This window comes from Petromyzon marinus, assembly GCF_048934315.1.
Source record: "Petromyzon marinus isolate PM22_M1 ecotype Great Lakes invasive population chromosome 70 unlocalized genomic scaffold, UKy_Petmar_22M1.pri1.0 chr70_unloc.1, whole genome shotgun sequence".
NCBI classification, from domain to species: domain Eukaryota; kingdom Metazoa; phylum Chordata; class Hyperoartia; order Petromyzontiformes; family Petromyzontidae; genus Petromyzon; species Petromyzon marinus.
In genome coordinates this window covers 212,164-237,544 of record NW_027422603.1, presented here as the reverse complement: position 1 = coordinate 237,544, position 25,381 = coordinate 212,164, and the positions used below count along the sequence as shown (strand labels likewise).

Below are 25,381 nucleotides of genomic sequence, written 5' to 3'. Positions count from 1 at the left end.
AGACACAGACAGTGAGACACGGGGAGACAGAGACACAGACAGTGAGACACGGGGACACGGACACAGAGAGTGAGACACGGGGACACAGAGACAGAGACACAGAGAGTGAGACACTAGGAGCACGAGCAGACACAGGGGAGACACGGGGAGACAGGGGGAGACACAGGGAGACACAGGGAGACACGGGGAGACACGGGGAGACACGGGGAGACACGGGGAGACACTGAGAGTCACGAGGAGACACAGAGAGACACTGGGAGACACAGGGACACACAGGGAGACAGGGGGAGACACGGGGAGACACGGGGAGACACAGAGAGACACAGGGAGACAGGGGGAGACACAGGGAGACACGGGGACACACAGTAAGCCACTGGGACACAGAGACACAGAGAGTGAGACACAGCGGTGAGGACAACTCGCTCGTCCGGGCTGAGACACGTCCACACGGAGACACAGAGAGTGAGACACGGGGACACAGAGACACAGACACAGACAGTGAGACACGGGGACACAGAGACACAGACACAGACAGTGAGACACGGGGACACAGAGACACAGAGAGTGAGACACGGGGAGACAGAGACAGAGACACAGACAGTGAGACACGGGGAGACAGAGACACAGACAGTGAGACACGGGGACACAGAGACACAGACAGTGAGACACGGGCACACGGAGACACGGAGACACAGACAGTGAGACACGGGGACACAGAGACACAGAGAGTGAGACATGGGGACACAGAGACAGAGACACAGACAGTGAGACACGGGGAGACAGAGACACAGACAGTGAGACACGGGGAGACAGAGACACAGACAGTGAGACACGGGGACACAGAGACAGAGACACAGACAGTGAGACACGGGGACACAGAGACAGAGACACAGACAGTGAGACACTAGGAGCACGAGCAGACACAGGGGAGACACGGGGAGACAGGGGGAGACACAGGGAGGCACGGAGAGACACGAGGAGACACTGAGAGTCACGAGGAGACACAGAGAGACACCGGGAGACACAGGGACACACAGGGAGACAGGGGGAGACACGGGGAGACACGGGGAGACACGGGGAGACACAGGGAGACACGGGGAGACACAGGGAGACACGGGGAGACACAGGGAGACAGGGGGAGACACAGGGAGACAGGGAGACAGGGGGAGATACGAGGAGACACGGGGAGACACGGGGACACACAGGGAGACAGGGGGAGACACGGGGAGACACAGGGACACAGGGAGACAAGGGGAGACAGGGGGAGACACGGGGGGACACAGGGACACACAGGGAGACAGGGGGAGACACAGAGAGACACGGGGAGACAGGGAGACAGGGGGAGACACAGAGAGACACAGGGAGACACAGGGAGACAGGGAGACAGGGGGAGACACAGAGAGACACAGGGAGACACGGGGAGACACAGGGAGACACAGAGAGACACAGGGAGACACAGGGAGACACGGGGAGACACAGGGAGACACAGAGAGACACAGAGAGACACAGGGAGACACAGGGAGACACAGGGATACACGGGGAGACAGGGTGAGACACAGGGAGACAGGGAGACAGGGGGAGACACAGGGAGACACGGGGAGACAGGGAGACACAGGGAGACAGGGGGAGACACAGAGAGACAGGGGGAGACAGGGGAGACACGGGGAGACACGGGGAGACACGGGAGAGACACAGGAGAGACACGGGGAGACAAGGGGAGACACAGGGAGACAAGGGGAGACACGGGGAGACACAGGGAGACACAGGGAGACAGGGAGACAGGGGGAGACATGGGGAGACACAGAGAGACACAGGGAGACACAGGGAGACAGGGAGACAGGGGGAGACAGGGGGCTCACGAGGAGACACAGAGAGACACAGGGAGACACAGAGAGACACAGGGAGACACGGGGAGACACAGGGAGACACAGGGAGACAGGGAGACAGGGAGACAGGGGGAGACAGGGAGACAGGGGGAGACAGGGAGACACAGGGGGAGACACAGGGACAGGGGGAGACACAGGGAGACACGGGGAGACACAGGGGAGACAGGGGAGACACAGGGAGACAGGGAGAACAGGGAGACAGGGGAGACAGGGGGAGACACAGCAGACAAGGGAGACACAGGGAGACAGGGAGACACAGGGAGACAGGGAGACACAGGGAGACAGGGGAGACAGGGGGAGACACAGGCAGACAAGGGAGACACAGAGAGACACAGGGAGACAGGGAGACAGGGGGAGACACAGAGAGACACAGGGAGACAAGGGGAGACACGGGGAGACAGGGGGAGACACAGAGAGACACAGGGAGACACAGGGAGACACGGGGGAGACACAGGGAGACAGGGAGACAGGGGGAGACAGGGGGAGACACAGAGAGACACAGGGAGACACAGGGAGACACAGGGAGACAGGGAGACAGGGGGAGACACAGGGAGACACAGGGAGACACAGGGAGACAGGGGAGACACAGAGAGACACGGGGAGAACAGGGAGACAGGGGGAGACACAGAGAGACACAGGGAGACACAGGGAGACAGGGAGACAGGGAGACAGGGGAGACACAGAGAGACACAGGGAGACACGGGGAGACACAGGGAGACACAGAGAGACACAGGGAGACACAGGGAGACACGGGAGACACAGGGAGACACAGAGAGACACAGAGAGACACAGGGAGACACAGGGAGACACGGGGAGACAGGGTGAGACACAGGGAGACAGGGAGACAGGGGGAGACACAGGGAGACACGGGGAGACAGGGAGACACAGGGAGACAGGGGGAGACACAGAGAGACAGGGGGAGACAGGGGGAGACACGGGGAGACACGGGGAAACACGGAGAGACACAGGAGAGACACGGGGAGACAAGGGGAGACACAGGGAGACAAGGGGAGACACGGGGAGACACAGGGAGACACAGGGAGACAGGGAGACAGGGGGAGACATGGGGAGACACAGAGAGACACAGGGAGACACAGGGAGACAGGGAGACAGGGGGAGACAGGGGGCTCACGAGGAGACACAGAGAGACACAGGGAGACACAGAGAGACACAGGGAGACACGGGGAGACACAGGGAGACACAGGGAGACAGGGAGACAGGGAGACAGGGAGACAGGGGGAGACAGGGAGACAGGGGGAGACAGGGAGACACAGGGGGAGACACAGGGAGACAGGGGGAGACACAGGGAGACACGGGGAGACACAGGGAGACAGGGAGACACAGGGAGACAGGGAGACACAGGGAGACAGGGAGACACAGGGAGACAGGGGGAGACAGGGGGAGGACACAGGCAGACAAGGGGAGACACAGGGAGACACAGGGAGACAGGGAGACACAGGGAGACAGGGGGAGACAGGGAGAGACACAGGCAGACAAGGGGAGACACAGAGAGACACAGGGAGACAGGGAGACAGGGGGAGACACAGAGAGACACAGGGAGACAAGGGGAGATACGGGGAGACAGGGGGAGACACAGAGAGACACAGGGAGACACAGGGAGACACGGGGAGACACAGGGAGACAGGGAGACAGGGGGAGACAGGGGGAGACACAGAGAGACACAGGGAGACACAGGGAGACACAGGGAGACAGGGAGACAGGGGGAGACACAGGGAGACACAGGGAGACACAGGAAGACAGCGGGAGACACAGGGAGACAAGGGGAGACAGGGGAGACACAGGAGACACAGGGAGACAGGGAGACAGGGGAGACACAGGGAGACAAGGGGAGACAGGGGGAGACACAGAGAGACACAGGGAGACACAGGGAGACAGGGAGACAGGGGAGACAGGGGGAGACACAGGGAGACACAGGGAGACACAGGGAGACAGGGAGACAGGGGGAGACACAGGGAGACAAGGGGAGACAGGGGGAGACACAGAGAGACACAGGGAGACAGAGAGACAGGGGGATACACAGGGAGACAGGGGGAGACACAGAGAGACACAGGGAGACAGGGAGACAGGGGGAGACACAGGGAGACAAGGGGAGACAGGGGGAGATGCAGAGAGACACAGGGAGACACAGGGAGACAGGGAGACACAGGGAGACACAGGGAGACACAGGGAGACAGGGAGACAGGGGGAGACACAGGGAGACAAGGGGAGACAGGGGGAGACACAGAGAGACACAGGGAGACAGGGAGACAGGGGGAGACACAGGGAGACAAGGGGAGACAGGGGGAGACACAGAGAGACACAGGGAGACACAGGGAGACAGGGGGAGACACAGGGAGACAAGGGGAGACAGGGGGAGACACAGAGAGACACAGGGAGACACAGGGAGACAGGGGGAGACACAGGGAGACAGGGGAGACACAGGGAGACACAGAGAGACACAGGGAGACACGGGGAGACACAGGGAAACAGGGAGACAGGGGGAGACACAGGGAAACAAGGGGAGACAGGGGGAGACACAGAGAGACACAGGGAGACACAGGGAGACAGGGGGAGACACAGGGAGACAAGGGGAGACAGGGGGAGAAACAGAGAGACACAGGGAGACACAGGGAGACAGGGGGAGACACAGGGAGACACGGGGACACACAGGGACACACAGGGAGACAGGGAGACAGGGGGACACACAGGGAGACAGGGAGACAGGGGGAGACACGGGGAGACACGGGGAGACACGGGGAGACACAGGGAGACACAGGGAGACACGGGGAGACACAGGGAGACAGGGAGACACAGGGAGACACGGGGAGACACGGGGAGACACGGGGAGACACAGGGAGACACAGGGAGACACAGGGAGACACGGGGAGACACAGGGAGACAGGGAGACACAGGGAGACACAGGGAAACAAGGGGAGACAGGGGGAGACACAGAGAGACACAGGGAGACACAGGGAGACAGGGGGAGACACAGGGAGACAGGGGGAGACACAGGGAGACACAGAGAGACACAGGGAGACACGGGGAGACACAGGGAGACAGGGAGACAGGGGGAGACACAGGGAAACAAGGGGAGACAGGGGGAGACACAGAGAGACACAGGGAGACACAGGGAGACAGGGGGAGACACAGGGAGACAAGGGGAGACAGGGGAGACACAGAGAGACACAGGGAGACACAGGGAGACAGGGGGAGACACAGGGAGACACGGGGACACACAGGGACACACAGGGAGACAGGGAGACAGGGGGACACACAGGGAGACAGGGAGACAGGGGGAGACACGGGGAGACACGGGGAGACACGGGGAGACACAGGGAGACACAGGGAGACACAGGGAGACACGGGGAGACAAGGGAGACAGGGAGACACAGGGAGACACGGGGAGACACGGGGAGACACGGGGAGACACAGGGAGACACAGGGAGACACGGGGAGACACAGGGAGACAGGGAGACACAGGGAGACACAGGGAAACAAGGGGAGACAGGGGGAGACACAGAGGACACAGGGAGACACAGGGAGACAGGGGGAGACACAGGGAGACAGGGGGAGACACAGGGAGACACAGAGAGACACAGGGAGACACGGGGAGACACAGGGAGACAGGGAGACAGGGGGAGACACAGGGAAACAAGGGGAGACAGGGGGAGACACAGAGAGACACAGGGAGACACAGGGAGACAGGGGGAGACACAGGGAGACAAGGGGAGACAGTGGGAGACACAGAGAGACACAGGGAGACACAGGGAGACAGGGGGAGACACAGGGAGACACGGGGACACACAGGGACACACAGGGAGACACAGGGAGACAGGGGGACACACAGGGAGACAGGGAGACAGGGGGAGACACGGGGAGACACGGGGAGACACGGGGAGACACAGGGAGACACAGGGAGACACAGGGAGACACGGGAGACACAGGGAGACAAGGGGAGACACAGGGAGACACGGGGAGACACAGGGAGACACAGGGAGACACAGGGAGACACGGGGAGACACAGGGAGACAGGGAGACACAGGGAGACAGGGGGCTCACGAGGGGTAGGTGCTGGGCAGGCCGGAGGCGACGGCGAGGGGGAGACTTGAACTGACGCAGGTCCCAGAGTCTCACCGAGTCTCCTGAGACACAGAGACACAGACACACACAGTGAGACACAGTGAGACACAGTGAGACACACAGTGAGACACAGTGAGACACAGTGAGACACACAGTGAGACACAGAGACACAGAGACACACAGTGAGACACAGTGAGACACAGTGAGACACACAGTGAGACACACAGTGAGACACAGAGACACAGAGACACACATAGACACAGTGAGACACACAGTGAGACACACAGTGAGACACAGAGACACACAGTGAGACACAGTGAGACACAGTGAGACACACAGTGAGACACAGAGACACAGTGAGACACACAGTGAGACACAGAGACACACAGTGAGACACACAGTGAGACACACAGTGAGACACAGAGACACACAGTGAGACACAGTGAGACACAGTGAGACACACAGTGAGACACAGAGACACAGAGACACACAGTGAGACACAGTGAGACACAGTGAGACACACAGTGAGACACAGAGACACACAGTGAGACACAGTGAGACACAGTGAGACACACAGTGAGACACAGAGACACAGTGAGATACACAGTGAGACACAGAGACACACAGTGAGACACACAGTGAGACACACAGTGAGACACAGAGACACACAGTGAGACACAGAGACACACAGTGAGACACACAGTGAGACACACAGTGAGACACAGAGACACAGTGAGACAACAGTGAGACACACAGTGAGACACACAGTGAGACACACAGTGAGACACACAGTGAGACACACAGTGAGACACACAGTGAGAGACACACAGTGAGACACAGAGAACACAGTGAGGGAGACACCAGTGAGACACACAGTGAGACACACAGTGAGACACACAGTGAGACACAGAACAACAGTGAGACACAGAGACACAGTGAGACACACAGTGAGACACAGAGACACAGTGAGACACACAGTGAGACACAGAGACACAGTGAGACACACAGTGAGACACAGAGACACACAGTGAGACACAGAGACACAGTGAGACACACAGTGAGACACAAGACACAGTGAGACACACAGTGAGACACAGAGACACACAGTGAGACACACAGGAGACACACAGTGAGACACAGAGACACAGTGAGACACACAGTGAGACACACAGTGAGACACAGAGACACACAGTGAGACACACAGTGAGACACACAGTGAGACACAGAGACACACAGTGAGACACAGGAGACACACAGTGAGACACACAGTGAGACACACAGTGAGACACAGTGAGACACAGTGAGACACAGTGAGACACGCAGTGAGACACCAGTGAGACAGAGGACACAGTGAGACACACAGTGAGACACAGTGAGACACCAGTGAGACACGCAGTGAGACACACAGTGAGACACACAGTGAGACACACAGTGAGACACAGAGACACACAGTGAGACACAGAGACACAGTGAGACACACAGTGAGACACAGAGACACAGTGAGACACACAGTGAGACACAGAGACACAGTGAGACACACAGTGAGACACACATGAGACACAGAGACACACAGTGAGACACAGAGACACAGTGAGACACACAGTGAGACACAGAGACACAGTGAGACACACAGTGAGACACACAGTGAGACACACAGTGAGATACAGAGACACAGAGACACACAGTGAGACACACAGTGAGACACACAGTGAGACAGAGACACAGAGACACACAGTGAGACACACAGTGAGACACACAGTGAGACACAGAGACACAGTGAGACACACAGTGAGACACAGAGACACAGTGAGACACACAGTGAGACACACAGTGAGACACACAGTGAGACACAGAGACACACAGTGAGACACACAGTGAGACACAGTGAGACACACAGTGAGACACAGAGACACAGTGAGACACACAGTGAGACACAGGAGACACAGTGAGACACACAGTGAGACACACAGTGAGACACACAGTGAGACACCAGTGAGACACGCAGTGAGACACACAGTGAGACACAGAGACACACACTGGAGAATACCACACAGTGAGACACACAGTGAGACACACAGTGAGACACACAGTGAGACACAGTGAGACACACAGTGACACAGTGAGACACACAGTGAGACACACAGTGGACACACAGTGAGATACAGAGACCACAGAGACACACAGTGAGACACACAGTGAGACACACAGTGAGACACACAGTGAGAGTACAGAGACACACAGTGAGACACACATTGAGACACACAGTGAGACACACAGTGAGACACACAGTGAGACACACAGTGAGACACACAGTGAGATACAGAGACACAGAGACACACAGTGAGACACACAGTGAGACACACAGTGAGACACACAGTGAGATACAGAGACACACAGTGAGACACACAGTGAGACACACAGTGAGACACACAGTGAGACACACAGTGAGACACAGAGACACAGTGAGACACACAGTGAGACACAGAGACACAGTGAGACACACAGTGAGACACACAGTGAGACACACAGTGAGACACACAGTGAGACACACAGTGAGACACACAGTGAGACACAGAGACACACACTGAGACACACAGTGAGACACACAGTGAGACACACAGTGAGACACACAGTGAGACACACAGTGAGACACACAGTGACACAGTGAGACACACAGTGAGACACACAGTGAGACAGAGTGAGACACAGTGAGACACACAGAGTGAGACACACAGTGAGACACAGCGAGACACACAGTGAGACACACAGTGAGACACACAGTGAGACACAGTGAGACACACAGTGAGACACACAGTGAGACACACAGTGAGACACACAGTGAGACACACAGTGAGACACACAGTGAGACACAGCGAGACACACAGTGAGACACACAGTGAGACACACAGTGAGACACAGTGAGACACAGTGAGACACACAGTGAGACACACAGTGAGACACAGTGAGACACACAGTGAGACACACAGTGAGACACAGAGACACACAGTGAGACACGCAGTGAGACACAGAGATACACAGTGAGACACACAGTGAGACACACAGTGAGACACACAGTGAGACACACAGTGAGACACACAGAGACACAGAGTGAGACACACAGTGAGACACAGTGAGACACAGTGAAACACACAGTGAGACACACAGTGAGACACACAGTGAGACACAGAGACACAGAGACACACAGTGAGACACAGTGAGACACAGTGAGACACACAGTGAGACACAGAGTGAGACACACAGTGAGACACACAGTGAGACACAGAGTGAGACACACAGTGAGACACAGTGAGACACACAGTGAGACACAGCGAGACACACAGTGAGACACAGTGAGACACACAGTGAGACACAGTGAGACACACAGTGAGACACACAGACACACAGTGAGACACACAGTGAGACACAGAGTGAGACACACAGTGAGACACACAGTGAGACACACAGTGAGACACAGCAAGACACACAGTGAGACACAGTGAGACACACAGTGAGACACAGCGAGACACACAGTGAGACACACAGTGAGACACACAGTGAGACACAGAGACACACAGTGAGACACACAGTGAGACACACAGTGAGACACAGAGACACAGTGAGACACACAGTGAGACACACAGTGAGACACAGTGAGACACACAGTGAGACACAGAGACACACAGTGAGACACACAGTGAGACACAGTGAGACACAGTGAGACACACAGTGAGACACACAGTGAGACACGCAGTGAGACACACAGTGAGACACAGAGACACACAGTGAGACACACAGTGAGACACACAGTGAGACACAGAGACACAGTGAGACACACAGTGAGACACAGTGAGACACAGTGAGACACACAGTGAGACACAGAGACACACAGTGAGACACACAGTGAGACACAGTGAGACACAGTGAGACACACAGTGAGACACACAGTGAGACACGCAGAGACACACAGTGAGACACAGAGACACAGAGACACACAGTGAGACACACAGTGAGACACACAGTGAGACACACAGTGAGACACAGTGAGACATAGTGAGACACACAGTGAGACACACAGTGAGACACACAGTGAGACACACAGTGAGACACACAGTGAGACACAGAGACACACAGTGAGACACGCAGTGAGACACACAGTGAGACACAGAGACACAGAGACACACAGTGAGACTCGTCGTACATAGACAGCTGGGACAGAGACAGAGACACACACAGTGAGACACACAGTGAGACACACAGTGAGACACACAGTGAGACACAGAGACACACAGTGAGACACACAGTGAGACACACAGTGAGACACACAGTGAGACACAGAGACACACAGTGAGACACACAGTGAGACACAGTGAGACACAGTGAGACACACAGTGAGACACACAGTGAGACACAGTGAGACACAGTGAGACACACAGTGAGACACAGTGAGACACAGTGAGACACACAGTGAGACACACAGTGAGACACGCAGAGACACACAGTGAGACACAGAGACACACAGTGAGACACAGTGAGACACACAGTGACTCACACAGTGAGACACACACAGTGAGACACGCAGTGAGACACACAGTGAGACACACAGTGAGACACAGTGAGACACAGAGACACACAGTGAGACACACAGTGAGACACACAGTGAGACACAGAGTGAGACACACAGTGAGACACACAGTGAGACACAGAGACACACAGTGAGACACACAGTGAGACACACATTGAGACACAGTGAGACACAGTGAGACACACAGTGAGACACACAGTGAGACACAGTGAGACACAGTGAGACACACAGTGAGACACACAGTGAGACACACAGTGAGACACACAGTGAGACACAGTGAGACACACAGTGAGACACAGTGAGACACACAGTGAGACACACAGTGAGACACACAGTGAGACACGCAGTGAGACACAGAGACACACAGTGAGACACAGTGAGACACACAGTGAGACACACAGTGAGACACGCAGTGAGACACAGTGAGACACGCAGTGAGACACAGTGAGACACACAGTGAGACATGGAGTGAGACACAGAGACACACAGTGAGACACACAGTGAGACATGGAGTGAGACACACAGTGAGACACACAGAGACACACAGTGAGACACACAGTGAGACACACAGAGACACACAGTGTCTCACCGAGTCTCCTGAGACACACAGAGACACACAGCTGATGTGATGATGGTGATGATGTGATGATGGTGATGATGTGATGATGGTGTGATGATGGTGATGGTGGTGATGATGATGTGATGGTGATGATGGTGATGGTGGTGATGATGATGGTGTGATGATGTGATGGTGATGATGATGGTGGTGGTGATGATGGTGATGATGGTGTGATGGTGATGATGGTGATGATGGTGTGATGGTGATGATGTGATGGTGGTGATGATGGTGATGATGGTGTGATGGTGATGATGGTGTGATGATGGTGATGATGATGGTACCTGCTCGTGTGAGAAGGTGCTGTGAGTCGTGAGTGAACGCCAGGCAGCTGATGTGATGATGGTGATGATGGTGATGATGTGATGGTGATGATGTGATGATGGTGGTGATGATGGTGATGATGGTGGTGATGGTGTGATGGTGATGATGGTGGTACCTGCTCTTGTCAGCAGGTGCTGTGAGTCGTGAGTGAACGCCAGGCAGCTGATGTGATGGTAGTGATGATGGTGATGGTGGTGTGATGGTGGTGATGGTGATGATGATGTGATGATGGTGATGATACTTGCTCGTGTGAGTAGGTGCTGTGAGTCGTGAGTGAACGCCAGGCAGCTGATGTGGTGATGATGGTGATGGTGATGATGGTGATGGTGTGGTGATGATGATGGTGAGATGGTGTGATGGTGATGATGGTGGTGATGGTGTGATGGTGTGATGGTGATGGTGATGATGGTGGTGATGGTGTGATGGTGTGGTGATGATGATGGTGTGATGGTGTGATGGTGATGGTGATGATGGTGGTGATGGTGTGCTGGTCTGATGGTGATGGTGATGATGGTGGTGATGGTGTGATGGTGTGGTGATGATGAAGGTGTGATGGTGATGATGGTGGTGATGGTGTGCTGGTCTGATGGTGATGGTACCTGCTCGTGTGAGTAGGTGCTGTGAGTCGTGAGTGAACGCCAGGCAGCTGATGTGATGGTGGTGATGATGGTGATGATGGTGTGATGATGATGATGGTGATGATGGTGATGATGATGATGGTGATGATGGTGTGACAGTGATGGTACCTGCTCTTGTGAGTAGGTGCTGTGAGTCGTGAGTGAACGCCAGGCAGCTGATGTGGTGATGATGGTAGTGATGATGATGGTGGTGATGATGTGATGATGATGGTGTGATGGTGGTGATGGTGGTGATGGTGATGATGGTAGTGATGATGATGATGGTGGTGATGATGTGATGATGATGATGGTGATGATGGTGTGATGGTGATGATGGTAGTGATGATGATGGTGGTGGTGATGATGTGATGATGATGATGATGGTGATGATGGTGTGATGGTGATGATGGTGATGATGATGATGGTGGTGATAGTGATGGTGATGGTACCTGCTCTTGTGAGTAGGTGCTGTGAGTCGTGAGTGAACGCTAGGCAGCTGATGTGGTGATGATGGTGATGGTGATGATGGTGTGATGATGATGATGGTGATGATGGTGATGATGGTGATGATGATGATGGTGTGACAGTGATGGTACCTGCTCGTGTGAGTAGGTGCTGTGAGTCGTGAGTGAACGCCAGGCAGCTGATGTGATCATGGTGATGATGGTGTGATGGTGATGATGGTAGTGATGATGTGATGGTGATGATGGTGATGATGATGATGGTGTGATGGTGATGGTGTGATGATGGTGGTGATGGTGTGATGGTGATGATGGTGTGATGGTGATGGTGGTGATGGTGTGATGATGATGATGGTGATGATGGTGGTGATGGTGATGATGGTGATGATGATGATGGTGATGATGGTGTGATGGTGATGATGGTGATACCTGCTCGTGTGAGTAGGTGCTGTGAGTCGTGAGTGAACGCCAGGCAGCTGATGTGATGGTGATGATGATGTGATGGTGTGATGGTGATGGTGTGATGATGGTGTGATGGTGTGATGATGGTGTGATGGTGTGATGGTGATGATGGTGATACCTGCTCGTGTGAGTAGGTGCTGTGAGTCGTGAGTGAACGCTAGGCAGCTGATGTGATGATGGTGATGATGGTGTGATGGTGTGATGATGATGATGGTGATGATGATGGTGATGATGATGATGGTGTGACAGTGATGGTACCTGCTCGTGTGAGTAGGTGCTGTGAGTCGTGAGTGAACGCCAGGCAGCTGATGTGTTGATAGTGATGGTGTGATGGTAGTGATGGTGTGATGGTGATGATGATGGTGTGATGGTGTGATGATGGTGTGATGGTGTGATGGTGATGATGGTGATACCTGCTCGTGTGAGTAGGTGCTGTGAGTCGTGAGTGAACGCCAGGCAGCTGATGTGATGGTGGTGATGATGGTGATGATGGTGTGATGATGATGATGGTGATGATGGTGATGATGATGATGGTGATGATGGTGGTACCTGCTCTTGTGAGTAGGTGCTGTGAGTCGTGAGTGAACGCCAGGCAGCTGATGTGGTGATGATGGTAGTGATGATGATGGTGGTGATGATGTGATGATGATGGTGTGATGGTGGTGATGGTGGTGATGGTGATGATGGTAGTGATGATGATGATGGTGGTGATGATGTGATGATGATGATGGTGATGATGGTGTGATGGTGATGATGGTAGTGATGATGATGGTGGTGGTGATGATGTGATGATGATGATGATGGTGATGATGGTGTGATGGTGATGATGGTGATGATGATGATGGTGGTGATAGTGATGGTGATGGTACCTGCTCTTGTGAGTAGGTGCTGTGAGTCGTGAGTGAACGCTAGGCAGCTGATGTGGTGATGATGGTGATGGTGATGATGGTGTGATGATGATGATGGTGATGATGGTGATGATGGTGATGATGATGATGGTGTGACAGTGATGGTACCTGCTCGTGTGAGTAGGTGCTGTGAGTCGTGAGTGAACGCCAGGCAGCTGATGTGATGATGGTGATGATGGTGTGATGGTGATGATGGTAGTGATGATGTGATGGTGATGATGGTGATGATGATGATGGTGTGATGGTGATGGTGTGATGATGGTGGTGATGGTGTGATGGTGATGATGGTGTGATGGTGATGGTGGTGATGGTGTGATGATGATGATGATGGTGATGATGGTGGTGATGGTGATGATGGTGATGATGATGATGGTGATGATGGTGTGATGGTGATGATGGTGATACCTGCTCGTGTGAGTAGGTGCTGTGAGTCGTGAGTGAACGCCAGGCAGCTGATGTGATGGTGATGATGATGTGATGGTGGGATGGTGATGGTGTGATGATGGTGTGATGGTGTGATGATGGTGTGATGGTGTGATGGTGATGATGGTGATACCTGCTCGTGTGAGTAGGTGCTGTGAGTCGTGAGTGAACGCTAGGCAGCTGATGTGATGATGGTGATGATGGTGTGATGGTGTGATGATGATGATGGTGATGATGATGGTGATGATGATGATGGTGTGACAGTGATGGTACCTGCTCGTGTGAGTAGGTGCTGTGAGTCGTGAGTGAACGCCAGGCAGCTGATGTGATGATAGTGATGGTGTGATGGTAGTGATGGTGTGATGGTGATGATGATGGTGTGATGGTGTGATGATGGTGTGATGGTGTGATGGTGATGATGGTGATACCTGCTCGTGTGAGTAGGTGCTGTGAGTCGTGAGTGAACGCCAGGCAGCTGATGTGATGATAGTGATGGTGTGATGGTGTGATGGTGATGGTGTGATGATGGTGTGATGATGATGATGGTGATACCTGCTCGTGTGAGTAGGTGCTGTGAGTCGTGAGTGAACGCCAGGCAGCTGATGTCACCCTCCTGGTCATGAGCAGCACGACACAAATACTTGGTGTGTACCTGCGGAGACACGGGGGGACACGCGGGGACACGTGGAGACACGTGGAGACACACAGACACACGGAGACACGTGGAGACACACAGAGACACACAGAGACACGTGGAGACACACAGGGACACACAGAGACACACGGAGACACACGGGGACACGTGGAGACACACGGAGACACAAGGAGACACGGGGAGACACACGGAGACACACAGAGACACACAGAGACACGTGGAGACACACGGACACACACGCGGACACACGGGGACACGAGGAGACACGGGGAGACACACGGAGACACGGGGAGACACACGGACACACACGGGGACACACGGGGACACGTGGAGACACACAGAGACACACGGACACACACGGAGACACGGGGAGATGCCGGTACTTAGTGTGCACCTGGGACACGCGGGGAGACAGACAGACAGCGGTGGGGGTTGGTGTCTCACGCCGAGACTCTTGTCCCAGATCTGCAGGGAGCCATCACAGAGAGACAGAGACACGGAGACAGAGACACGGGGACAGAGACGCGGGGACAGAGACATGGGGAGAGAGACAAGGGGAGAGAGACACGGAGACAGAGACACGGGGAGAGAGACACGGGGAGAGAGACACGGGGAGAGAGACACCGAGAGAGAGACACGGGGGGAGAGACACGGGGAGAGAGACACGGGGAGAGAGACACGGGGAGAGAGACGCGGGGAGAGAGACACGGGGAGAGAGACACGGGGAGAGAGACACGGGGAGAGAGACACGGGGAGAGAGACACCGAGAGAGAGACACGGGGAGAGAGAGACACGGGGAGAGAGACACTGGGAGAGAGACACGGGGACAGAGACACGGGGAGAGAGACACGGGGAGAGACACGGGGAGAGATACACGGGGAGAGACACACGGGGAGAGAGACACGGGGAGAGAGACACGGGGACAGAGACACGTGGAGAGAGACACGGGGACAGAGACACGGGGACAGAGACATGGGGAGAGAGACACGGGGAGAGAGACATGGGGAGAGAGACACGGGGAGAGAGACACGGGGAGAGAGACACGGGGTGAGAGAGACACGGGGTGAGAGAGACGCGGGGAGAGAGACACGGGGAGAGAGACACGGGGAGAGAGAGAGACACAGGGAGAGAGACGCGGGGACAGAGACACGTGGAGAGAGACACGGGGTGAGAGAGACACGGGGTGAGAGAGACGCGGGGAGAGAGACACGGGGAGAGAGACACGGGGTGAGAGAAACACGGGGACAGAGACATAGGGGGAGAGAGACACGGGGAGAGAGACACGGGGAGAGATACACGGGGAGAGAGACACGGGGAGAGAGACACGGGGAGTAGAGAGAGACACGGGGGGAGTAGAGAGAGACACGGGAGGAGAGAGAGACACGGGAGTAGAGAGAGACACGGGGGGAGTAGAGAGAGACACGGGAGTAGAGAGAGACACGGGAGTAGAGAGAGACATGGGGGGAGAGACACGGGGGGGTAGAGAGAGACACGGGGGGAGGAGAGAGAGACACGGGAGTAGAAAGAGACACGGGGAGAGAGACACGGGGGGAGGAGAGAGAGACACGGGAGTAGAGAGACACGGGGTGAGAGAGACACGGGGTGAGAGAGACACGGGGAAAGAGACACGGGGTGAGAGAGACACGGGGTGAGAGAGACATGGGGTGAGAGAGACACGGGGAGAGAGACACGGGGTGAGAGAGACACGGGGTGAGAGAGACACGGGGTGAGAGAGACACGGGGAGAGAGACATGAGGAGAGAGACACGGGGAGAGAGAGAGACACGGGGAGAGAGACACGGGGAGAGAGACACGGGGAGAGAGACACGGGGGGTAGAGAGAGACATGGGGGGAGAGATACGGGGGGAGTAGAGAGAGACACGGGGTAGAGAGACACGGGGGTAGAGATAGACACGGGGAGAGAGACACGGGGGGAGTAGAGAGAGACACGGGGAGAGTAGAGAGAGACACGGGGTAGAGAGACACGGGGGTAAAGAGAGACACGGGGAGAGAGACACGGGGGGAGTAGAGAGAGACACGGGAGTAGAGAGAGACACGGGGGTAGAGAGAGACACGGGGGGGTAGAGAGAGACACGGGGGGAGAGACACGGGGGGAGTAGAGAGAGACACGGGGTAGAGAGAGACACGGGGAGAGAGACACGGGGGGAGTAGAGAGAGACACGGGGGGAGTAGAGAGAGACACGGGGGGGTAGAGAGAGACACGGGGGGAGAGACACGGGGAGAGTAGAGAGAGACACGGGGTAGAGAGACACGGGGGTAGAGAGAGACACGGAGGGAGTAGAGAGAGACACGGGAGTAGAGAGAGACACGGGGGTAAAGAGAGACACGGGGGGGTAGAGAGAGACACGGGGGGAGAGACACGGGGGTAGAGAGAGACACAGGGAGAGAGACACGGGGGGAGTAGAGAGAGACACGGGAGTAGAGAGAGACACGGGGGTAGAGAGAGACACGGGGGGAGAGACACTGGGGTAGAGAGAGACACGGGGAGAGAGACACGGGGGGAGTAGAGAGAGACACGGGGTAGAGAGACACGGGGGTAGAGAGAGACACGGGGGGGTAGAGAGAGACACGGGGGGAGAGACACGGGGAGAGTAGAGAGAGACACGGGGTAGAGAGACACGGGGGTAGAGAGAGACACGGGGAGAGAGACACGGGGGGAGTAGAGAGAGACACGGGAGTAGAGAGAGACACGGGGGTAGAGAGAGACACGGGGGGGTAGAGAGAGACACGGGGGAGAGACACGGGGAGAGTAGAGAGAGACACGGGGTAGAGAGACACGGGGGTAGAGAGAGACACGGGGAGAGAGACACGGGGGAGTAGAGAGAGACACGGGAGTAGAGAGAGACACGGGGGTAGAGAGAGACACGGGGGGGGTAGAGAGAGACACGGGGGGAGAGACACGGGGGGAGTAGAGAGAGACACGGGGTAGAGAGACACGGGGGTAGAGAGAGACACGGGGAGAGAGACACGGGGGGAGTAGAAAGAGACACGGGAGTAGAGAGAGACACGGGGGTAGAGAGAGACACGGGGGGGTAGAGAGAGACACGGGGGGAGAGACACGGGGGGAGTAGAGAGACACGGGGAGAGAGACACGGGGGGAGTAGAGAGAGACACGGGGGGAGTAGAGAGAGACACGCGGAGAGTAGAGAGAGACACGGGGGGAGTAGAGAGAGACACGGGGGGAGTAGAGAGAGACACGGGAGTAGAGAGAGACACGGGGGGAGTAGAGAGAGACACGGGGTAGAGAGAGACACGGGGTAGAGAGAGACACGGGGAGAGTAGAGAGAGACACGGGGAGAGTAGAGAGAGACACGGGAGTAGAGAGAGACACGGGGAGAGAGACACGGGGGTAGAGAGACACGGGGGTAGAGAGACACGGGGGGAGTAGAGAGACACGGGGATAGTAGAGAGAGACACGGGGGGGAGTAGAAAGAGACACGGGGGGAGTAGAGAGAGACACGGGGGGGGGGGGGGGGGGGGGGGGGGAGTAGAGATAGACACAGGGGTAGAGAGAGACACGGGGGGAGTAGAGAGACACGGGGGTAGTAGAGAGAGACACGGGGAGAGAGACACGGGGGGAGTAGAGAGAGACACGGGGAGAGAGACATGGGGAGAGAGACACGGGAGTAGAGATAGACACGGAGGGGTAGAGAGAGACACGGGGGGAGTAGAGAGAGACACGGGGGTAGAGAGAGACACGGGGGGAGTAGAGAGACACGGGGTAGTAGAGAAAGACACGGGGAGAGAGACACGGGGAGAGAGACACGGGAGTAGAGACACGGGGGGGGTAGAGAGACACGGGGGGGGGTAGAGAGACACGGGGGTAGTAGAGAGACACGGGGGTAGTAGAGAGAGACACGAGGAGAGAGAGACACGGGGGGAGTAGAGAGAGACGGAGGGGGTAGAGAGAGACACGGGGGTGGGGGGTAGAGAGACACGGGGAGAGTAGAGACACGGGGGGGTAGAGAGACACGGGGAGAGAGAGAGATAGACACGGGGTAGAGAGAGACACACGGGGAGAGAGACACGGGGTAGAGAGAGACATACGGGGGTAGAGAGAGAGACACGGGCCGGTGTCTCACGCTGAGTCTCTTGTCCCAGATCTGCAGGGACCCATCAGCACAGCCGGCACAGACGAGACAGCCGTCCCGGCTGTAGCAGCTGGCCGTGGGGAGAGACACGGGGGGAGTAGAGAGAGACACACAGAGAGAGACACACGGAGAGAGAGAGAGAGACAGGGTCGGTGTCTCACGCTGAGCCTCTTGTCCCAGATCTGCAGGGACCCATCAGTGCAGCCGGCACAGACGAGACAGCCGTCCCGGCTGTAGCAGCTGGCCGTGGGAAGAGACACGGGGGGAGTAGAGAGACACGGGGGGAGTAGAGAGAGACACGGGGAGAAAGAGACACGGGGGGAGTAGAGAGACACACGGGGGTAGAGAGAGAGACAGGGCCGGTGTCTCACTCTGAGCCTCTTGTCCCAGATCTGCAGGGACCCATCAGCGCAGCCAGCACAGACGAGACAGCCGTCCCGGCTGTAGCAGCTGGCCGTGGGGAGAGACACGGAGGGAGTAGAGAGAGACACAGAGAGAGAGACACGGGGAGAGAGAGAGAGAGAGAGACAGGGCCGGTGTCTCACGCTGAGTCTCTTGTCCCAGATCTGCAGGGACCCATCAGCACAGCCGGCACAGACGAGACAGCCGTCCCGGCTGTAGCAGCTGGCAGTGGGGAGAGACACGGGGGGAGTAGAGAGAGACACGGGGGGAGTAGAGAGAGAGACACATGGAGAGAGAGAGAGACAGGGTCGGTGTCTCACGCTGAGCCTCTTGTCCCAGATCTGCAGGGACCCATCAGTGCAGCCGGCACAGACGAGACAGCCGTCCCGGCTGTAGCCGCTGGCCGTGGGGAGAGACACGGGGAGAGTAGAGAGACACGGGGAGAGTAGAGAGAGAGACACACGGAGAGAGAGAGAGACAGGGTCGGTGTCTCACGCTGAGCCTCTTGTCCCAGATCTGCAGGGACCCATCAGCACAGCCGGCACAGACGAGACAGCCGTCCCGGCTGTAGCCGCTGGCCGTGGGGAGAGTCACGGGGAGAGTAGAGAGACACGGGGAGAGTAGAGAGAGAGACACACGGAGAGAGACACACGGAGAGAGAGAGAGACAGGGTCGGTGTCTCACGCTGAGCCTCTTGTCCCAGATCTGCAGGGACCCATCAGCGCAGCCAGCACAGACGAGACAGCCGTCCCGGCTGTAGCAGCTGGCCGTGGGGACTGTGCGGACTCCTCGTCCACTGCGGCAACGGAAGTGAGCACGGTGACACCGCAGACTCTCCACGTCCCACAGCCTCACAGTGCTGCTCACACAGAGACACGGGGGGGGGAGACACGGGGGGAGAGACACGGGGAGACACGGGGGGGAGACACGGGGGAGACACGGAGGAGAGACACGGGGAGACACGGGGGGAGAGACACGGGGAGACACGGGGGGGGGAGACACGGGGGGGGAGACACGGGTGAGACACGGGGGGAGAGACACGGGGGGGGAGACACGGGGGGGGAGACACGGGGGGGGAGACACGGGGGGGAGACACGGGGGGGGACACGGAGGAGAGACACGGGGTGGGAGACACGGGGGGAGACACGGGGGGGGAGACACGGGGGAGACACGGGGGGGAGACACGGGGGGGGAGACACGGGGGGGGACACGGAGGAGAGACACGGGGTGGGAGACACGGGGGGAGACACGGGGGGGAGACACGGGGGAGACACGGGGGGGAGACACGGGGGGGGAGACACGGGGGGAGACACGGGGAGACACGGGGAGACATGGTGAGTGTGAGTGGTGAGTGAGTGAGTGGTGAGTGAGTGGTGAGTGAGTGGTAAGTGGTGAGTGAGTGAGTGGTGAGTGAGTGGTGAGTGAGTGGTAAGTGAGTGGTGAGTGAGTGAGTGGTGAGTGAGTGGTGAGTGAGTGAGTGGTGAGGGTGAGTGGTGAGTGAGTGGTGAGTGGTGAGGGTGAGTGGTGAGTGAGTGGTGAGTGATGGTGAGTGATGAGTGAGTGGTGAGTGGTGAGTGAGTGGGGTGAGTGGTGAGTGTGAGTGTGAGTGGTGAGTGAGTGGTGAGTGGTGAGTGAGTGGTGAGTGAGTGGTGAGTGTGAGTGGTGAGTGAGTGGTGAGTGAGTGTGAGTGAGTGGTGAGTGGTGAGTGAGTGGTGAGTGAGTGGTGAGTGACTGGTGAGTGAGTGATGGTGAGTGAGTGGTGAGTGAGTGGTGAGTGTGGAGGTGGTGAGTGAGTGTGTGAGTGAGTGGTGGGGGTGAGTGGTGAGGTGGTGAGTGAGTGGTGAGTGTGTGGTGGTGAGTGGTGAGTGTGGTGGTGGTGAGTGAGGTGGTGAGTGATGTGTGAGTGGTGAGTGAGTGAGTGAGTGTGAGTGGTTGAGTGGTGAGTGGTGAGTGAGTGGTGAGTGAGTGGTGAGAGTGGTGAGTGAGTGGTGAGTGAGTGTGGGGTGAGTGAGTGAGTGAGTGGTGAGTAGGGTGAGTGTTGGTGAGTGGTGAGTGAGTGGTGAGTGAGTGTGAGTGTAGGTGTGGTGGTGGTGAGTGGGTGTGAGTGTGATGGTGGTGTGTGGTGGTGGAGGGTGGAGTGAGGGTGAGTGGTGAGTGAGTGGTGAGTGAGGGTGAGTGAGTGGTGAGTGAGTGGTGAGTGGTGAGTGAGTGAGTGTGAGTGGTGAGTGGTGAGTGAGTGGTGAGTGAGTGGTGAGTGGTGAGTGAGTGGTGAGTGAGGGTGAGTGGTGAGTGAGTGGTGAGTGAGTGGTGAGTGGTGAGTGAGTGGTGAGTGAGTGAGTGGTGAGTGAGTGGTGAGTGAGGGTGAGTGGTGAGTGAGTGGTGAGTGAGTGGTGAGTGAGTGGTGAGTGGTGAGTGAGTGGTGTGTGAGTGGTGAGTGAGTGGTGAGTGAGGGTGAGTGGTGAGTGAGGGTGAGTGGTGAGTGAGTGGTGAGTGAGTGAGTGCTGAGTGAGTGGTGAGTGAGTGAGTGGTGAGTGGTGAGTGAGTGGTGAGTGGTGAGTGAGTGGTGAGTGAGTGAGTGGTGAGTAGTGAGTGAGTGCTGAGTGAGTGGTGAGTGAGTGAGTGGTGAGTGAGTGGTGAGTGAGTGGTGAGTGAGTGGCGAGTGAGTGAGTGGTGAGTGAGTGGTGAGTGAGTGGTGAGTGAGTGAGTGGTGAGTGAGTGAGTGGTGAGTGAGTGGTGAGTGAGTGAGTCGTGAGTGGTGAGTGAGTGGTGAGTGTGAGTGAGGGTGAGTGGTGAGTGGTGAGTGAGTGAGTGGTGAGTGAGGGTGAGTGAGTGAGTGAGTGGTGAGTGAGTGGTGAGTGAGTGGTGAGTGGTGAGTGAGTGGTGAGTGGTGAGTGAGTGGTGAGTGAGTGGTGAGTGGTGAGTGAGTGGTGAGTGGTGAGTGAGTGGTGAGTGAGTGGTGAGTGTGAGTGGTGAGTGAGTGGTGAGTGAGTGGTGAGTGTGAGTGGTGAGTGAGTGGTGAGTGAGTGAGTGGTGAGTGAGTGGTGAGTGTGAGTGGTGAGTGAGTGGTGAGTGAGTGAGTGAGTGGTGAGTGAGTGGTGAGTGAGTGGTGAGTGGTGAGTGAGTGGTGAGTGGTGAGTGAGTGGTGAGTGAGTGGTGAGTGGTGAGTGAGTGGTGAGTGAGTGGTGAGTGAGTGGTGAGTGTGAGTGGTGAGTGGTGAGTGAGTGAGTGGTGAGTGAGTGGTGAGTGAGTGAGTGGTGAGTGAGTGTGAGTGGTGAGTGAGTGGTGAGTGAGTGGTGAGTGAGTGGTGAGTGAGTGGTGAGTGTGAGTGGTGAGTGAGTGAGTGGTGAGTGAGTGGTGAGTGAGTGAGTGGTGAGTGAGTGTGAGTGGTGAGTGAGTGGTGAGTGAGTGGTGAGTGGTGAGTGAGTGGTGAGTGAGTGGTGAGTGAGTGTGAGTGGTGAGTGAGTGAGTGGTGAGTGGTGAGTGAGTGGTGAGTGAGTGGTGAGTGAGTGGTGAGTGGTGAGTGAGTGGTGAGTGAGTGGTGAGTGAGTGAGTGGTGAGTGGTGAGTGTGAGTGGTGAGTGAGTGAGTGGTGAGTGAGTGTGAGTGGTGAGTGAGTGGTGAGTGAGTGGTGAGTGAGTGGTGAGTGGTGAGTGAGTGGTGAGTGGTGAGTGAGTGGTGAGTGGTGAGTGAGTGTGAGTGGTGAGTGAGTGGTGAGTGGTGAGTGAGTGGTGAGTGGTGAGTGAGTGGTGAGTGAGTGGTGAGTGATTGGTGAGTGTGTAGTGAGTGGTGAGTGGTGAGTGAGTGGTGAGTGAGTGGTGAGTGTGAGTGGTGAGTGTGAGTGGTGAGTGAGTGGTGAGTGAGTGGTGAGTGAGTGGTGAGTGGTGAGTGAGTGGTGAGTGAGTGGTGAGTGGTGAGTGAGTGGTGAGTGGTGAGTGTGAGTGGTGAGTGTGAGTGGTGAGTGAGTGGTGAGTGAGTGGTGAGTGGTGAGTGAGTGGTGAGTGTGTAGTGAGTGGTGAGTGGTGAGTGAGTGGTGAGTGAGTGGTGAGTGAGTGGTGAGTGTGTAGTGAGTGGTGAGTGGTGAGTGAGTGGTGAGTGAGTGGTGAGTGAGTGGTGAGTGGTGAGTGAGTGGTGAGTGGTGAGTGTGAGTGAGTGGTGAGTGGTGAGTGAGTGGTGAGTGTGTAGTGAGTGGTGAGTGGTGAGTGAGTGGTGAGTGAGTGGTGAGTGAGTGAGTGAGTGGTGAGTGAGTGGTGAGTGGTGAGTGAGTGGTGAGTGAGTGGTGAGTGTGAGGTGAGTGAGTGGTGAGTGGTGAGTGAGTGGTGAGTGAGTGAGTGGTGAGTGGTGAGTGAGTGGTGAGTGAGTGGTGAGTGGTGAGTGAGTGGTGAGTGAGTGGTGAGTGAGTGGTGAGTGTGAGTGGTGAGTGAGTGGTGAGTGAGTGGTGAGTGGTGAGTGAGTGGTGAGTGGTGAGTGAGTGGTGAGTGGTGAGTGTGAGTGAGTGGTGAGTGGTGAGTGAGTGGTGAGTGAGTGGTGAGTGGTGAGTGAGTGGTGAGTGTGAGTGGTGAGTGAGTGGTGAGTGAGTGGTGAGTGGTGAGTGAGTGGTGAGTGGTGAGTGAGTGGTGAGTGGTGAGTGTGAGTGAGTGGTGAGTGGTGAGTGAGTGGTGAGTGAGTGGTGAGTGAGTGAGTGAGTGGTGAGTGTGAGTGGTGAGTGAGTGGTGAGTGAGTGGTGAGTGAGTGGTGAGTGGTGAGTGAGTGGTGAGTGAGTGGTGAGTGGTACCCGTCTAGTGAACTCGTCATGAACTCCTCCCTGAGTTTTGGATTCCAGCAGCCGGCGCTCAGCATCGCCACGTGACCCTGTAACCACGGCAACCACGCACATCACGTCGTCACGGCAACCACGCACGCCGCGTCACCACGGCAACCACGCACGCCGCGTCGCCCCGGCAACCGCAGAGATTGCGACACCTGGCGACCTTGGTGTGTGATGTACCGTGTCTCCCTGTGTCTCCCTTCACTGTCTCCCTGTGTCTCCCCTGTGTCTCTGTGTCTCTGTGTCTCCCTTGTGTCTCTGTGTCTCCCTTCACTGTCTCCCTGTGTCTCCTTTGTGTCTCTGTGTCTCTGTGTCTCCCTTGTGTCTCTGTGTCTCCCTTCACTGTCTCCCTGTGTCTCCCTTGTGTCTCTGTGTCTCCCCTGTGTCTCTGTGTCTCCCCTGTGTCTCCCTTCACTGTCTCCCTTGTGTCTCCCTGTGTCTCCCCTGTGTCTCTGTGTCTCCTCTGTGTCTCTGTGTCTCCCTGTGTCTCCCTTCACTGTCTCCCTTGTGTCTCCCCTGTGTCTCTGTGTCTCCCCTGTGTCTCCCTTCACTGTCTCCCTTGTGTCTCCCTGTGTCTCTGTGTCTCCTCTGTGTCTCTGTGTCAACCCGTGTCTCTGTGTCTCCCTTCACTTTCTCCCTGTGTCTCCCTTGTGTCTCTGTGTCTCCCCTGTGTCTCCCCTGTGTCTCTCTTTACTGTCTCCCTTGTGTCTCCCTGTGTCTCCCTGTGTCTCCCTGTGTCTCTGTGTCTCCCTTCACTGTCTCCCTTCACTGTCTCCCGTGTCTCCCCTTTGTCTCCCCTGTGTCTCTGTGTCTCCCCTGTGTCTCCCTGTGTCTCTGTGTCTGTGTCTCTGTGTCTCCCCTGTGTCTCCCTGTGTCTCTGTGTCTGTGTCTCCTCTGTGTCTCTGTGTCTCCCAGTGTCTCCCCTGTGTCTCGATTCACTGTCTCCCTTGTGTCTCCCTGTGTCTCTCTGTCTCCCTGTGTCTCCCCTGTGTCTCCCTTGTGTCTACCTTGTGTCTCCCTTGTGTCTCCCTGTGTCTCCCTTGTGTCTCAT

The 25,381-nt window shown here is 56.5% G+C and overlaps 1 pseudogene; it reads right to left on the bottom strand.

The window, feature by feature from the left end:
* Nucleotides 1–25,381, bottom strand: part of LOC142908093 (WD repeat-containing protein 70-like) — a 104,745-nt pseudogene that overhangs the window by 39,694 nt on the left and 39,670 nt on the right.